The following is a 9917-nucleotide window of genomic DNA, read 5'->3' as shown; positions in this document are numbered from 1 at the left end:
TTTTTTTTATATAAATGTAGATATTTTTAATTGAGATTTTATTAAATTTTTTCGTTTACCGTTGTTTAAAATTTTTATACTTTTCAAATGAATATTTGTGTTTAATTTTTTTCATTAACAAGATAATGTGATTATTCTCCTATCTTAGTATTTTTGTAGCTATTCGTGTATTTTAAAAATTATTAAGTTTTATGATTAATATAAAATAATATTATGGTTAATTTAAAAAGATAAATGATTTTTATTGTTTTTAATGAAAACGTGTTGAATCACAATAACGGTTCTATCATATGCGGTGATGGGGACAATACTTTGGTCAATGTAGATGATGATATGAAAGTCATGGAGAGATAAGGTCAATTCACAATTTTAAGTGAGTGTAAACCTTATCTTATGAACCGATTTTGTAAGGTTGACTTAAACTTAAAGTCCACTTCTTAACATGGTATCAAAACTGTAAGTTAAAATCTATTCTAACAAAATTTGATATTTGTTTGGTTTATTATTTCATTCACTATCAAATTGTTATCAAACTACTCATTAACGTCAAGTCTCAATCGACTATAGATAAAGTCAACTCATAATATATATAAATGAATACAAACATTTACCTTATAAACTGGTTTTCTAAGATTGAGTTAGACTTAAAGTTTACTTTTTAACACGTAATAATATAATTATCCAATTTTTTAGTGAAAGCAAAAATGCCACTTTTCGTTTTATATTAACCATAATATTAGTTTTCATTAACTAAATAACATCATATTTTTTAATACATAGAAATAAATAAGGATGATAAGATAACAACTATATCACTTAGATTGTGTTCATTTTAGGTGAATTTACTGTTTAGGTTAATTTGTGCGGATGAATTCTGAAATTAAATGGTGTTCGCTTTAAGTGATTTATGGGATAGCTACTTTTTTTATCTTCTCATATATGGTGCGATTTGAAGGGACTCTAATCGAAATCTCTTTTTTGTCTCCAAAAAAAATTTACATATCTTTGCATATGTCACTGCTGAACCACCACAACACCACGCACTAACCAAAGATCAACCCACTTTTACTTCTTTCACAAAACTTTTTCTAGTTATGCTCTACTTTTTTTTTCCATAATTTTATTTCTATTTCATTTCTACTTTTAATTGGTGAGTATAGATTTATGATGAGCTCCATGTAGAGATTCATGCTCAAATTATTCATGCTTCTTAATAATAATAATACAAAAATATTACATTTAAAAAAATTATTTCATTTTACTAAATTACAATTTTTTTACATTTTTAAAATTAATTTTAATAATTAATTTTAATTTTTTCTCTTTATAAACATTTTACAATTAAATATAACATTAACAATTATCATTTTATATTACTTTAATAACTATGGTCATTTTGGTAAACAATTATTTTTTATCTGTCACATCGATCCAATCCTACAATAATTCTCACAAATTTTACTTTCAAATCCACTCTCACTCCCTTCCAAATTCATTCAAATAAACAACAATTAATTCACCCGCAAATTCTCTTAAATTCATTCACTCACTCTCCATCGAATCATTCATCAAAAGTAAACACAACCTTAACTATCGAAAAACCTAAAACTACTACAAAACTATAAAAAGCAAACAAAAGATAAATATGTTTTAATAGAAAGTATTGGCCTGGTCTTAAAAAACTGAATATTTGTCTTAATAACTTATATCAATAACACTATTTTTTTAAAATTAGACTTTTATAAATTTTAAGAGCCGTAAACAAGTGTCTTCTTTATTTGTTTGAACATTAAGTAATTATTATAATTATTAGATTAGAGTTAATTATTCAAATTGCATTATTTTTCCCATGACATGTACTCAAACTGTATATTTAATTATGATATGATATTTGATTAGAGAGAAAGTAAATCATATAAAGGAGATAAGTTATATTCCCGCCCTATGACAAATATGTTTATTAATAATATGATTAGGATCTATTCTTAATCAATTATATAATTTATCAATAAAATTAAAATTAATTTTGATGATATATCTCAAAAAGGATTCCACCATTTATATATATATATATATATATATATATATATATATATATATATATATATATATATTCGTGAATAACCAAGGTACCAATATGCTGAAAAGCCAACAAATCCATAATGAGTTAAAGAAATGTTATGATCTTCTTCAGGAATAAGAATATCAGAAATTTGCACAGAATATAGTATTTTATCCTTAAAGTAGAGTGCCAAACGTTGACATTAATTAGGGAATGAAAATTGATACATGAAATCTCCAACAATTCAACAGGAATTAAAGGTGTTGATTTAAAAAAATAAATCTCTAGCTAACGTCAAAATGAATTAAATATTTTAAAACATAGAATATAAACATGAAAAAGAAATAAACATAATTGTCAGGGTTAGCACATCATTTGATTCCATCATAAATAAAATGTTGATGAATAAATATGTTTTGTCACATATTTTATAAATTTAGCTTAATTTTGTATTATACTTATCTGACAATATTTCCGTTATCTAAGTAGTAGTGTTATATATTTTTCAATATCTATCGGCCACTTAGGTCGATATGCATTGATCAGAGATCATTTGGCCAAACGGTTGACACTAGTAAAATCCATGGTAAAATATTTGAGGATGTCAAATTAGATTTTTTTTATATAAAAATCATGTTTTATAATTAAAATAAAAAAGTCTTCATTTTCTTTCTTTATTTTGTCTACTGAAAACAAGCATACATGATAGTAGAATAAAAAAAAGTTTAATCCTTTTCGACATCCCTATTTATGTACGAGTGTCTCAATTGGGTTCTCGTTTTCTAAAGTGTATCAAAATGGTGCTTAATTTTGAAAATTGATATCAATTGAGTCCTTTCCGTTAAGTTGGCTGGACGGCGTTAAAAAAATTGATGAGTGGATGCTGAGATGACGAACGAACGCTTGTCCACCAGCGAACGAACGCTCGTCCATCAGCGAACGAACGCTCGTCGACCACCGAACGAACGGTCGTCCAGTGTGGAACGAACGGTCGTCCAGCAGTAAGAGGTCGACGAGCGTTCGTTCTCTGGTGGACGAGCGTTCGTTCGCTGGTGAACAAGCGTTCGTTCGCTGGTGGACGAGCGTTCGTTCGTCATCTCAGCATCCACTCATCAATTTTTTTAACGCCGTCCAGCCAACTTAACGGAAAGGACTCAATTGATATCAATTTTCAAAATTAGGGACCATTTTGATACACTTTAAAAAACGAGGACCCAATTGAGACATTCGTACATAAATAGGTAAATAGGGATGTCGAAAAGGATTAAACCTAAAAAAAAACTATCATTAGCTATCATGTAATAAAATAATCATAAAATACTATCATGCTATCATTAAATGTCAGTTGTAGTTGTAGAAATTGAAAAGGTTATGATAAGTTGAACTAATATATCAATCAAGTAATAAATTTTTGACTTTTTTTGTTGCGACCAAACATATATACACTAATATTAGAATGTTGATAAATTCTTTAAATTTGAATCTTAACGCTATGCTGAAGTTGAAAATGAAAAATTAATGTTTCTTGCTCGTTGAAATCCATGGGATAATATATTTGAAGTTGAAAATGAAAAATTAATCTTTTCTTGCTCATTGAAATGCATGGGATAATATTTGTCTACAAGAATGCAAATTTTATCAATATTAAAAGTTTGATATGCATCCTTATGATATAAGATTGAGCTTAGAATTAATAACTCCATTGCTTAGTTATTAAATCTACGATTTAACTTTTGTAATTGTTTATCAATTATAACAAAGAATATACCAATTCTCAAATAATACTCCACTATATGATCTTTTTGGTGACGAGAGCATCTTGACTTGTTACATAAAAATTGAGGCACCTCAATCACATGTTTTTCACAAAAAGAAGTCACATTTTTTAAACAAGTAATTTTGTAGAACAAACTAAATGCATAACATTAATTATATCTTATTGTAATGCTCGACAAAAGAACATTTGTTATCCCTATAATTTCTCTCATCAAATACAAAATCAATATAAACTCAAATGAAGCCAAACTTTTGAAAGTATTATCAGCATCACCATGTTAAGAATAAGTAAACATCAACACTAATTTTTTTAGAATTGAACAAGTTGCATCATACATATTCATCAAGCTACAAATAGAAGAAGATTGAGAGCTCTAATGGGTATCCCTAACTTGTTTTAAAATACCAATTTGATTTGCCCTTTACAATTTTCAAACTCATCAATTTCTAACAAATATGCAATTTCATCCAACTTGACAGCTTGTAACTCATCATAACATTTAGTACAAAAACAAACAATATTAACAATAAAAGTCAATTTTGAAAAGAACTAATGAATTGGAATCATTGCTTCTGATGCAGCAACCACAACAAGTTGTAACCGATGAGACAAGTTGTAACCGATGAGAAAAACAATAAACATAATATGCATAAGGACAATCACAATCTATTCCATTCTCCTCTCATATTTCTAACACCCTTGACCATACATATTAGAAACATTAAAATTATATTGAGAAAGTACAACACACAATTCATTCTTATAAGTTAATGTTGTTGTGTCTTTAACATGCACAATATCAAAAAACTACTCTCATATGAAAACATTTTTGTCAAGGAATCTCAAAACAAGAGCCATTTGTTCTTTTTTTTATATCACAAGCTTCATCGACAATTATACAAAACTTGGAATCCTCAACTTCCTCGTGAATATGGTTTTTCACTTTACTAGAAATAATATTTAATAATTCCTTTCAAATTTTATGTGAAGTATATTTGGAATTATATGGAGCATTTTTCAAAACAATTGTTGCAACTTCATCATTGTATGGTTCTATGAGTTTTATCATCTCAAGAAAATTACTTTGGTTCCTCGTAGTTTCATCATGACCTCTAAAAGCACAACCTTGAAATGATAAAAAAAAAGAACTATGTCAATTGAAGTATTGAGACACAACTTATTCTACATAATTTGATATGATTTTTGCACTTTTAAAACTATCCTACACTGGTGCAAAAAAGGGCTTTAACGTCAATGTTTTTCGACCTTTAACATCCAAAAATAGACGAACGTCATATCGGGAGACGTTAAATTGACATAGACTATAACCCCGACGTTAATTGATGTTAGATGAATATATACACCGACGTCATATGGAGCGCAGCACAATCCCCTTAGCGATCATCCAGAAGGTGGTTTCTATTAGGGTTTGATGTCTGAATATTTGTTGCCCGACGTCAAGTTCGTTGAGCCACAGATATTTGGTCAACGAAAGTTTTCCTCTGGAGTGGAACTGTGAAGGATTTGGAGTCGAAAATTGGACTTTCCAATGTTAATTGATGTCATAAATGGCAAAGGCCGACATCAATTGACATAAATTAGTGTCACGAAGTGCATCTTCCGACATCTTTTTAGTGATTTTTTTAATAAAAGCTTCGTTTTTTTTTTAATTTTACTACACCTGAAAATCAGAAAACCAGTTCTTGCATTTATATATCTAGTATTCATCTATTCACAATTCAAATTATAACTATAGCTATGACAATTTTGATTTAACAAGTCTTGACAAACTCTCACTACATTATTGTGTGGTGAGCAAGGATCCTTCCCTATGTGTTTAAGAAAAGCATAATTCTTTTCATTATTAACTTCCCTTCCAACTTTTAAAACCTATAAAAAAAAACACTTAACAAAGTTAAAACAATAATAAAGACAACCAACTCCTTCCTAATTAGAATTCAAATTCAATCACTTGAAAACATCTAAACTAGGAGGCCTGCTTGGTTTTTTACTAAAAAGATAGTAAGGTAAGCAATATGCAACATCTTTTAACAATGAATACTCTAACCATGAAGAAAATAAACTAAACCAACTGTATTGAAATCTTTTTGGTTAATCATTTTTATCTGATCATAAATAATTTTCTAAATGCATTTGATATGGATCTCATTTTAGATAAGTCATTCGTACCTCATCAATATGATTTGGTGGGTATTGTCAAATTTGAGAACTCTTTCTCATATCACATTTTAAAGAATTTTTAAATTAATTATATGTAACTCTAAGAACTTTTTTTTCAATTTTTGTATTCTTTATAATAATTTTTTAATATAAATTTATCACCTTTCACCTATTTACAAAAATATAAATTTATCACAATCCAGTGGTACACAGTAGACAAATTTATCACATGGAAGAGGAAAACAAATTGTTTAAAAAGAAAGGAAAATACATAAACTTGCAAAAAAAAAAAGAAATTGATTGGTCCAAAATGTTCCTTAACCCTTTAATTTCACTCTGGTGATATTTAATTTTGAAAAAGATAAAAAATTGAAAGTGAAAATTGAGATAAAAGAAGAAGTATGAAATAGATAAAGGTATAAGACACATCAAGGAAAGAACGTAGAAAAGAAGGGGAAGAGAGAAACTAAATAAAGAAGAAAAAAAAAAGGAGGGTCGTAGAGAAACGAAATAGGGTTTTGAAAAAGTTCTCTAAACTTTATTTAAATAATATAATAATATATAAATATTATTTTTAAATATATATAAAAAATTATATGATAAAACTTTAGGGTAGTCCCCAATCATAAGAAAGATATGTCTTTAGTCAATGCAAGACTAACACGTAAATAGATAATGTAGTTTATGTCCTTCTAGATAAGAACTCATAAACAATAGTATAAATAGTACGTTATACGAAATAAATTAAATAAGTTCATTAATTATTATATTTATTGTCATCAACACACTTGACTAACTTTAGTGTATCTTCTGCGGGTACAAACCTTATTCAGTTTGGAGAGAACGAATACTTGAACATTTCGACCTGAGAGTGTGAAATTGAAGTTAAGAGTACTAGAAGTTGAAGTTTCTAAAAGTTGAAGTTTTTGCAAAATGTATTCGACTTTGTAACAACAATTTTAATGGAAATGTAATAATATGTAGATAGTAATAATTAATGTTGTCAAAATGGGTTAGAACCCATGGGCCAATGGGCCAACCTGACCCGGCTCACCACGGGTTCGGGCCGGGTTGGGTTTGAAAAAAATAATTTTTTTTATGCAGGGCAATTTTCAATCCAATTTTCAATCCAACTCACTTAGAACCCGGCTCACCTGGATTGAACCAGGTTGGCTCACCAACCCACCTAGTTTAATTTAATTATTTATTATTTTTGTGTTTCAATATTATTAGTTAACATTTTTTTATTATATTGTAAATGGAAATAAATAAAAAGATGTTTCAAGAGAGCAAAATATTATAAATTTATCCATTTAAGACTTTAATCTTATAAGTGGATAAGTGACACAAAAATTGTAAATATTATAAACTTATTTATTCGTTTTTTGGGTTTGCTTTTGCATTACATTTGAATTATATGTTAATTATTTTATTTTGAATTGTCTTTGGAGTTTAACATCCTGAAATTATTTAAATTTACAAAAAAATTATAATATTTTTTGGATTTAAAAAAGAACTTGTAATTAAGTAAGTCAATTCGTTTAACCCATCAATCCATGGTGGTCAGGTTCAAAATTTTTCGGCTCGTTAATAAGTAAGCTAAGTTGGATTGACTCACTAAGTGAACAACTCGTGATGAACCGAGTGACCCATTTTGACAACACTAGTAATAATTATGTATTATCTATTAAGTCTTTATTTTCATGTTATAAAAGTCTTTATCATCGTAGTCATTCTTGTTTTAAATTATTAAAATATATTTTATATTAAATCACTTTAAAAAGTTATACTAAATTTCTATTTGATCCTTATTTTTAAATTATTTGTGAAGTACATTATTTTTACTCTTGTTTATAATTACTTTATATTTATTTAATGTTGTGTGATATTTACACAACTGTATTTTTTTATTTTATTGAAAAAAAGAAAATAAATATCATTTTAACATTAAATATTTAATGATATCATGTTTTATTTTTTAAAATATTTAATTAATATTTATAATAATAAATAAATAAATACGAATGAGAATATGAAATACCTATCTTCTTACGAGGATGAGAATAAAATAAAAAAATTCATGCTTATTAAATAAGTTTTTTACTTTAGCAATAATAATGAATTAACATTGTTTCATTGTGATCCTCTTAATCATGAAATATTCAAATACCATCGTAGTTTTAAATTAAAAAAACGTAAAAAACGTAACAAATTTTACCCAACATGTGAACCATTTTCTTTATTAATAATAAGATTGGTGATTATTATATGATGTGCATCGATTAGTGTGACTCCAAAATCACTTTATTTTCTTGCTCAATAGATGACATTTTTTTTCAGTGATACATTTCTCACAAAAACAATATTGATTTTTCTCCTTAATCAATTATCAATCATTTTTATACCCAAGAGAATTAATGGTGAAGTTTATGAATCAATTTTGAGTGAATATACTACCAAAATAGAGATTGTACCTTTAAAACTATTATTAAGACATTTATTCATTTACGAGCGTTGCTCCCTACATCATCGCAGACTACTTTCTGCACTTTTTTATTTCAGTTTTATTCTTCAGTAAAATTTAATTTTTAAGTACAGTCTAGAAGGTGTGCGTAAAATAAGGGTAACCTTAAACGGATGTGAACATCCGTCCACGGCTGTCAACATCCGTTTAAGGGTATGTTGCTGAAATTGGTCATGTAATTGAGGGCACTAGATTGAGAACTATTTATTTCTGTCATCGAGCAGGAAGAGTTACAAGAAGAAGTGATATGACCAGATTCCTCGTTGTCATATTTTTTCGAAGTGTCACTATCAAATACAAAAACAATAAAGAGAATTATGCGAATGAGGTATCCGGGAGCATATATTACCAAATTTAACATTTATCATACTGTCAAATACCAAGAGCATATTACGAAAAACATACCCTATTAAATTTTGAATTTTATGAAAAAACCGTGCGCCAATGGAGGTTGCCACTCCCCAGTTATTACTTCTTGAACTCTAAGGCTATGTCTACTTGAATCATCCTGCAGAGAAAAAATAGTAGGGCAACTAATAAGCATACCATGTCTTACATCGAAAAAGTTATTATATGATATGCGACTATAATGATTCCAGTCTGGGTAAATATCTTTATAATTGTTTTGTTTTATTAACTTTCTTTTCGATAATTGAAAATTCCAACTGCATTTTATGCAAAGATTGAGTAAAACCACTGTGATTCTAGATCATACCAAAATCTATTCTACCATATCAGCAGCTCAACCCCTGGAAACTCAAACAAGTGGTTGGTTTATAATTCATAATGATCGGTCTCCTTGGACCTTGAAATTAGTAGATTATTAAGGAGTTCAGTATCCGTTGAAGGCCCAATAGATATCCCACATTCGTTGTGGCCTTTCGCGGGCTCTGTGGAGGCGAAAAACAACAAAGACAGCACATTATACAAAGACAGTACAATATACATAGCATGAGCAACAACAACACAACACAGATTCAAACAATAATACACCATAACATGCAAATAAAGCTAGAAAGTAAGAAAATAGCAGTGAAGAAAACCAACCTGGATGGATGGAGATGAAAACAAGCCGCAACGAACCCAGGATTTGCGCTCCTCCACACCACGAATCAGCAACAACAATGAAACCCAAAAGGTGGGGAACACAAGAATCAACGAAAAAGAAAGAAAGGGAAGGAAGAAGAGAGGAACTCAAACAGAAATGGGGAAGAGAGGAGAGAATTCATGAGATGTGGAGGTGGGGGTGCAGCTGCACTCAGTGAATATGAATGAGGTAAAATTATGGTTTGGGAAATAAATTAAAAATTCGTGTTAAAAGTAATAAAGTTTTAACCTTTAACCTAAGGGTAATTTTGAAAATAAAAGAATTT

The 9917-nt window shown here is 28.4% G+C and overlaps 1 pseudogene; it reads right to left on the bottom strand.

Annotated features, from left to right (window-relative positions):
* Positions 1-4235: 4235 nt before the first annotated feature.
* Positions 4236-7044, bottom strand: LOC148204889 (uncharacterized; annotated as a pseudogene).
* Between the last annotated feature and the right edge of the window lie 2873 nt (positions 7045-9917).

This window comes from Vigna umbellata, chromosome 1, assembly GCF_029865625.1.
Source record: "Vigna umbellata cultivar VRB3 chromosome 1, Vumbellata_1.0, whole genome shotgun sequence".
In the NCBI taxonomy this organism is placed as follows: Eukaryota; Viridiplantae; Streptophyta; class Magnoliopsida; order Fabales; family Fabaceae; genus Vigna; species Vigna umbellata.
This window is presented reverse-complemented; position numbering and strand designations above follow the sequence as displayed.